Source organism: Carlito syrichta, unplaced genomic scaffold (genome assembly GCF_000164805.1).
Source record: "Carlito syrichta isolate Samal-C Ts95f unplaced genomic scaffold, Tarsius_syrichta-2.0.1 Scaffold312152, whole genome shotgun sequence".
Lineage (NCBI taxonomy): Eukaryota > Metazoa > Chordata > Mammalia > Primates > Tarsiidae > Carlito > Carlito syrichta.
The window spans coordinates 174,413-182,671 of record NW_007256248.1 but is presented as its reverse complement, the minus strand read 5'-3'; the positions used below and the strand labels follow the sequence as shown (position 1 = coordinate 182,671).

The following is an 8,259-nucleotide window of genomic DNA, read 5'->3' as shown; positions in this document are numbered from 1 at the left end:
GCTCGCTCCGCCTTTCTGCCCCCCACCCCCACCTCACTGGTACGGGCCATTCCCGGCCAGGAAACGCCGTGGCGCCGCGTTGGGCCTAACTCGAGTCCTGCCGCCTCCCGGGAGTGCCGTGCGCCGCAGCCCGGGCCCAGGCCCCGGCAGCGCCTGGGACAAGGTAAGGGTCCGACAGAAAAGAGAGACCGACCCTCACCATCGGGCCCCGGGGGAGGGAAGGGTCACCTCCTCCGTCTCCCCGCGCTCGCTCTCCTTGCGTCGTGGGCCTGGTTCAGAGCAGGAGGATGCCGTCCCTTCTCATCCCTTCGCCGCCCTCCACACACCGTTGCGCCTCTCTTTCCCAGGGAGAGAGACCTCCTCTGTAATCTAGTCAAGCCCACTGCCCTTTTCAGGTCTTTCCTGGATCAGGACGCTTCCCCTCCCCCATGCCTCTTCACCCCTTTTCCTGGGAACTGCCTACTCCACGTTTACCTTGTACTTGACGGTAGGCCTGCTCTCAGAATACACACGCATACTTTTTTTTCTCTCCGCGATCCCCGCACTCCCCACCCCGATTCTCGCGGCCTTGTGACAGACAACTCTGATCGCTCTGGGAAGCCTCGATCTCCCTTCCCCAATCTTCCTGGGCGCCTTCCGTCTCGTTCTTGGGTTCCCATCTCAGATGGCTGCCTGCTAAAGACCTTACCTTCGCCACCCCCACCTCGCATTCTTGGGCTCCCCGTGGCGTGTGCCCCAGTGTCTCTGAGACAGTCTTATTGAATTTGTAGGATTCGAGCCTGGAGTTGAGCCAGATTGTGTCGTTTTCCTTGCTTTGGGCGTGGAGAGCGATCTTTGGAGAACATCTTTAAAAGCAGAAAAATTTACCCTTTATGAATTCTCTTTCCCTCTGCGTGCAAGCCAGGGATGTGAAGTGAATGATTGGGAAAAGCCCTTGTTCGAGTAGGTAAATTGCATGAGAGGGAAAGTTTCACTGTTGGGAAAGCCCCTTCTATGCTAATTTATTCTATAGAGCTGCTTTGCTTGTCTCTCTTAGGCAGAAGTGGTCTTTCTCTAGGATGCTGATGCTGCAGCCAGCTCTGCTGGTCTGGGTCAGGGGTGCGTGTATGACCTGCATTTTCTGCTTTCTCATGTTACTTGTGCAATGTGTTCACCAGTAACTCGTTTCTTGCCCAGAGCTCTGGGTTTCACTGGGCTTTGTCTGTACTTAAGTTCATTTCTTCAATTTTCTAAGTGCTCATAGCACTGAAAGAATCCCCAAGTTCTCTACCAGTTTCCGTCATCTCTTGACTAAGTTGTTTTTAGGTGACATAGTTGTGACCAAGGTCATATTTACATTTCTTTGTTGGGCAAATGTTACATGACCATACTTTTGATTGTGGAAGATCCAGCAGAACTGAGTGTTGTGAGCTTTTCAAGATAATATGTACTCTCTGTTTGAAAAAAAAATTACTTTTGATGGTAATTTTTATGTTATTAATGATTTTAGATCTTTGAGAGAAAAGTTTTAAGTGGTAATATTAGATATGTGGAGTCTGAGCTAGGACTATAGCAGAATATTCACCTAATCAGAGATTTCTAGGCCTCTTGGAGGACACAGAAAAATTTTTTTGTGTTGGATTTCCTCCAGTTTTCTCAGGATCATTAGTTCTCTTCTGTAGCCAAAAATTCTGGCCCGTTATGGGATTAGAGTCTTTAAGGTTTACTCAGTCTGTCATTATGTGTAGAAAAATGAATTATGTCCTTTGGTAGGGCATGACACAAGGCCCTGTTTCTAGCTGCAAATTTAAATTCGACTGTAGAGTGCTGGGAAAATTGGCCTTCTAAGAAAAAACAAAGCTTAATCTTCACTCCTAAATTTCTGGCTTAATTAAACTGTATATTTGGAATTTGGTAAATGTTGATTTTTTTTTTCTTAATAAAGGCCTTAGCTTAAAAGGGTGACCTTAGGATTGTTTCTAAAAGCATAATTCCAGCCCTTCTGGCATGAAGCGCTGGTCCAAAAAAAAAAAGTGTGTGTAAGGAGTGGGGGGTGGGGTAAAGAGAAGGTTGTTCCTTTGGATTGGATCACAGGGGTGAGTATACAAGGCAGCAGCAGCTGCTGGCTCTGGAGCTCTGGTTGCTACGTGAGAAGCTTGAGTAGTGCTGGCTGCTGTCTCCAGGGAAGGACAGCAGTGCAGCGTCCATTAATGCTGCTGGCTGCAGGGAGCTGCACTTAGGCAATGGCTGCTTCAGGACTAGGAAGAAACCTTGCTTTCCTGGGAATTTTCATTGCTGAGCTGGTTTGCCTTTTATTGGTGGGGAGATGGGAATTAGCAATTCATAACCTTCTACCCATCGATGGATATCAACATCTGGAAACTGGATCATAGTTAAAGACTTTCTTTTTTTGTTTGTTTGGTTTTGGTTTTTGTGGCAGATTTTTGTTTTTTATCCGGGGATTTGTGCTAAGATAGGATTGAAAGTTCCATTAGAGTTTTAATTTTTGAATCCATTTAAATCCAAAGTAATAAGAATTTAAGGATCTTTCTGAGAATCAGCATGAGGGGAAATCAGGATTTTTTTCCCCTGCAGCTGACATATTTTCCTCCATCTCTTTAATCACTGAATCATTTTTTTGTTGTTGTCTCCTTCCATTGATTAGGCCATATTTATCTTACTGAACCAGATGATTTGCTAAACATTTTACTAAACTTAGAATCTTAAACTCTAAAAAGAGCTGCCATTTTTTGGAATGATTTCTAAATATAAATATTTCCTCAATTTCTATTAGTAATTACTTTCTCAGGGTTAGATTTTTTCTTTTGACCTATAAAATTGATTCAGTATATACATGTCATATGTAGTCTTCTGACATCACAAAGATGTGCTTTTGGCCATGTTCCATCTGAAATGTAGGACAGACCAGAAGGAATTTGCAGAAATGGAGTAAGTCTAGTTCAGGATACTGAGAAGATGGCCTCTGAGCCCCTTATGTGGTCTCCCCTCCCCCACAACTTCTGAACATTAAGATGATCTCTGATTAAGCAGAACAGTCTGTTGGGCATAGACGTTCTTGAAGGAAAACCACCACTCAAATATACCACCAGTTACATAAAGTACTTAACGTATATGCCAGTGTGCTGTCCCCACCCCCCCCCAAGGCTCTTGCATTCTGTACTTTTTTCCCCTCAGAATTTTGTTTTGTTCCGTTTTGTATAAATGTGCTTATATCCCACAGACATCTATAATTTGTAATATGACTCTGGCATTTGGCAAAGAACCAAAAAGAATGAAAAATCAACAAATGTGTCTCATGTTGTTTTACCAGTAAGAAAAAGCAGACCAATGAAACAGAAGCTTTAATGGATAGTATTTTCTGTGGTTTAATTCTTATTACTATCACATATATAAGATGCCATATTAGATAAATATAATTTCATTCATACTGGCTATTTGACATAGTTGAAGATATAAATGTTTTTAGTTTAAACTGCTTATTTATATGATTTAAGTTGCCATATAAAATAATTGCTTTTTCACTTGTGTTTCTTGTTTGGAACCCTTTGTGGTCTTGATATAATTAGTTTCTGAAGGACCATAGAGGCCCTTTTCATAAAAGGATTTGCTTAACTAATATACTTGAATTTTTTTACATCTTTTGATACTTTTTTGTGTCCAGGGACTTTCTGAAGTTTTTCTTGCCTTACTGGGGAGAGTGGCTATTTCATTTTTACCTTTGTATGGGAAAGTGATAAAGTTCGAGATGTGGATGTATAGTTAATTAGTTTTGTTTTATCCTCTTCATATTGAAGTAACTTATGAAACATTAGACCATAGCAACAATGATTATTGGATATGTTTTATCAGAGAAAAACTGCATCATGAGTGGAATAAAATTTTGAAAATAATTTTTGGCTAAACTTTGGTGATTTGTCAGTTTAATTTCAAGCTAGAAGGCCTAGCAGGAAAGTTTATTTATAAAAATTGTGTTTCAGGTGTTGAAAACTGAAATTTCTTGACATATATATTTCATTTAAGACAATACTTTGCAAAATGTGTAAGATAATTTATATTTGATGATGCAACTGGTAGTCCAAGATATGGGGCAAGATAGCATTTTAACCATTCACTTGATGTAATGTTTGAATCTTTTGTGGTTAGGATTCAATGAAATCCATGAAAGGTAGAGAGAATATCTTTTCCTTCACTTATCTATCTACACATATGTTGTTAAATCAGAGTCTTATGAAAAGTGTCTTGTTATGTATTTAATTATAAACTGAGTAAAGGAAACCCAGTAATTTTTTGGGGGGGTGCTTTAGCATCGCATTAGAGACGTCTCTTACTCTGACAAAATGTGTTCAAACTGTTAACACTTAATGAAGGGACCTTTGGGATATAATAAAGGAACAATGAAGCTAAATCTCAGTCTGCTTGTGCCCTCACTGAGCAAAGAATTTGTAATCTCATCCTGCCTCACTCAATTTTTCTATCATATTGATTTCATTTGCTGAATAACTGAAGGAATACCTTACTTAATGTAAGGTCACATTAAATACCTTTGATATGAAGACTGGGGAAAGGAATTTACTGCTTATTGGAGTAATGTCTTAGGATTTTTAAAGTACTAAGATTATTGACCAGTTTTTCTTAATGCATATTTCTGTTTGGTTGGTCTGCTTTCTCTGAGCTCTTCTGGATTCCTTGTGGGTATGAGGAGTTCCAAAGCTTTAATGGCAATTTAAAGTAATAAGATTCATTTTCTTAGCCATATTTGCTAACATATACATACCCAGACCTGGCTTTTTGGTCTGTATTGTGAATCACAAAAAGCAGTGACTACAGGAATTTATAGGGAATTGGTTTCCATCTAGGGAATTAAGTTTTTGATTTGTGCTACCTAATGGAGAGAAAAATGCCGAATTTCTTGCTGCTGTGTTTGAGAAATAGATAGAAGCATGGGAGGAGCCAGAGACCTCTGCAGCAGGATTTGGTCTGAGTAGAAAAGGAAGATTTTTGTTTCAAATTGCCAGCTGCTTATGTCAGACTGACTCCCTTATTATGCCTCCAGTAGGCCTGTCAATATGGCCAAACAGCTAGATAAGTGCAGGGCAGGACAAAGGGCTCTTTGCACAGCAGGGAGGCAGTGCTGGTGGGGGAGGGGCAGGAGGTAGAAAAGGCAGGAGGAGGAGGTTCTTTTCCCTGGAAGATTATTCAGTTTGGCATACTATTAAAGAAATCATTTTTAGTTCCCACTCTGCGTTGAATTTGTGCCAACCATATACTATTAACACCAAATTTCAGAATACCTGGTAGGGACCCATCCTCTCCAGGGATAAATAAAAAGCTAAGCTTTGTATAGGTTAAAATAAAACAAATTCCATGCTCTGCATCCTCCTAAATACAAGTCATCTCCTGAGTAGACCAGTTCTAGAGTATCTGCCTGCTCAGTTCTCATTAAGAAATTTAAAAGAATATTCTGTCTAAGTGCAACATATATATTTCAGCACATACAGTATGTTTATTTGGGTTGGGGTTAGACCAGAATGTGTAGAATAATTTGTTTACCTTTGGGAAATAGTTGTATATTGTTAGCTCCAATTTTATTTCAGTAAGATGGAGAGCACTTTACAGAATTTATGTCTTGGATTGCCATTATGTAAAATGCTAACTGATGAAAGGCTACTTTCTGTTTCATTCTCATCCTTACTTCCTGGAGAACTTGATATTCCCTGGAGATTACTCTCTCCCCCCCACTTTATAGTGTAGGCAACCTTGTGCTCAGTTCCTCGCTATTAGACTTAATATGAAGCCTAGAGTTGAAAGAGAAGTCTGTTGGTTATCTGGCCTTTTAAAGCAAAATAATAATGAAATATTTTGAAATTTGGGGTTCCTGTTGAAGGTTTCATTAAAATGTTAAAAGGATCAGTGTTCCTAAACAATAGTTCTGGCTACTTTTTAATGTGTTGTGCCAGTTCTTTAAAAAAAAAAATAAAGAATTGCATTTACAGACAAATTAGGTGGCAATTACTTGGATTGTGAAAGGACTCCTCCTTTATAAAGGAAGCTGTGACAAAGTTCTTTTAAATGCTTAATGTATTTTAAGATAATTTGATTTTTAGAAGTAATTGAACAGTGTTCCAGCAGCACATTCGTTGCTTGAATTGAGGTACCACCTATTGTCACTAAAGTAGCCTTAAAATTTTCCCTTTTGTCCATACTGCATAAAACAATAAGAGAACTGGAATGCTAAATTCTGTTTACAGATTAGCAAAGATGTTTTAACCTAATGAATTACCAAAAAACTGCCATTGTAAAGCAAACCTGACCAAGTTTTGTGTCATTTTCTTTTGTAAAAGAAAACTGGATGTGCTACCATTTAACATTATATTATTTTGTGTAATGAATGATCTTGGCAGTAATTATATAATATTTTGACCTGAAAAAGGAAATTTGAGTAACTAATTATCCTTGCCATTAGTTAGACATTTCTCTTTAGTAAATAGAAATAGCATTAAAATGAAATTTAGTGAGCTATATTTTATATCACTAGAGAAATTTAGGGTAGTTATTTCTTCTCTTTATAATTCATTCACATGGATTATTTCTATAGATTTGTGGGACTAAAATAGAAGCTGCCATTTAGTCAAGCCCTGGTCTCCATACCAGGCAGTTTTCACTACGTGTGCTAGGTAAGACCCACATTACTAACATTAGAGTAAACAAACATCCTTTGCACCTTCCCAAATAATTAAAAATCTCTTCTGTGTGGCTTCTATTGCTCCTGTTACCTGAATCTTGCTAGAGCCTTAAAAAGTTCCTGGCAAAAGTGAGAGAGTAGGGGGCTACATCTTGATTCCAAAGGTTTTGAGAACTGTTATGGTTCCCCAAACAGCTAATCTCATTTTCAATAAGACCTAGCCAGCAGTAGGCTAGAATAGAGGTGAAACACAAGCACTGTACCTCATCTTGCCTATGCAGCTGCTCCACCTTATTTCCTACTATTATTATCCCACAACGCCTCTTCCCAGCAAAAAAAGAAACTAGGACAAAGGGGGAAAATTGGATGGCTGGTGTGATTTTTATTATGGTTAGGTGTGGGTTTGTTTATATGTACTTAAATGCAAAGCTAATTTGGCATATTCTTAAGTCTGTCATGATAGAGATTTTATAACTTTGATATCTTCCACTTTTTTCATAAACCACTTTTTTCAGATTCTTAGCCTTACAGAGAGAAAGGTTTTAAGCATTCTTAATCTTTGTTGACTGTTCACACAGTCATTATTACCACCAGATGCCACTGTGTTATTAGCTTGAAGAAAGGTGGACTCTCTTCTGTAGGTAATATTTAAAATTTGTATTGGAAATTATTAATTTTTTAAATTCAGATTTATGACTAAAATAAGGTTAAAAATTAAACTGTTATGTATTTTACCCTTTTACTTAAGTGGAGGTAAAATTAATTAGCTGTTTAAATAAGAATTTTTTTGCCTTAGTTCTTTTTGCAAGCTGCATAATTATATTCTTCAAGCCTTCTTTATCCTATACCATTCCCCCAACAAGAAATTTTTACAATAAATTTTATTTATCATTGTCTTTGCTGAGGTTTTCCCCTTCCTACTCCTGAAGTGTGAAAATTCAAATAAAACTCAATAGTCTAATAAGGTATGTGCGCTGCTGAATATAAGATGATTATTTCATAATTCTTAGATATTATGATCTCATTAGAATGTTCCAGAATCACACTAGTATATTTGATCGTGGTAACATGTTAATTTTAATACATGTCCAGGTGGATCTCATTATTTTATATTTGTACCCACTGTTTGTCATTTTGTATGAAAGGGTTTTTTTGTTGTTGAGTTTTTCTCCCATCTCCATGGTTTTTTAAATTTCTGCCCTGTTATTTTCTTTTGACCTATGTTAAAAAAAATTCTATTTCTTACTGCCAACTTCTGTGCATGCCATAACACATACAATTTGTTCTTTCACAGCTTCTGTAAAGGAAGAGATCTGTAGTTAATAATCAATTGCGGACATTCTTCATATCCAAGGAAGGTTTTACTTATAAGAAAAAATTTGGAAGGACCTGTTGGTGGTTAGACTGTTTCTGCATTTTCCTTTATTATAGACTGTTGAGAGTTGACTTGCTCGATAAGAGAAACCAGATTGACAGGGAAGAACCACAGTTAGAGCCACAGTTAGAGATGGTTATTTTTAAAATAAATGTTTTATTATGATAATATTTGGGATAAACTCAAAGGGGCATATTTTTTT

General features: G+C 38.0%; 1 protein-coding gene across 1 annotated transcript in view; it reads left to right on the top strand.

Annotated features, from left to right (window-relative positions):
* The window catches only part of SETD5 (SET domain containing 5), an 85,940-nt gene continuing 77,681 nt past the window's right edge, over positions 1-8,259 (top strand). The window contains exon 1 of the mRNA XM_021718390.1: positions 1-163. The gene's annotated coding sequence lies outside the window, so the exon portion shown is untranslated. The remainder of the gene's footprint in view (positions 164-8,259) is intronic.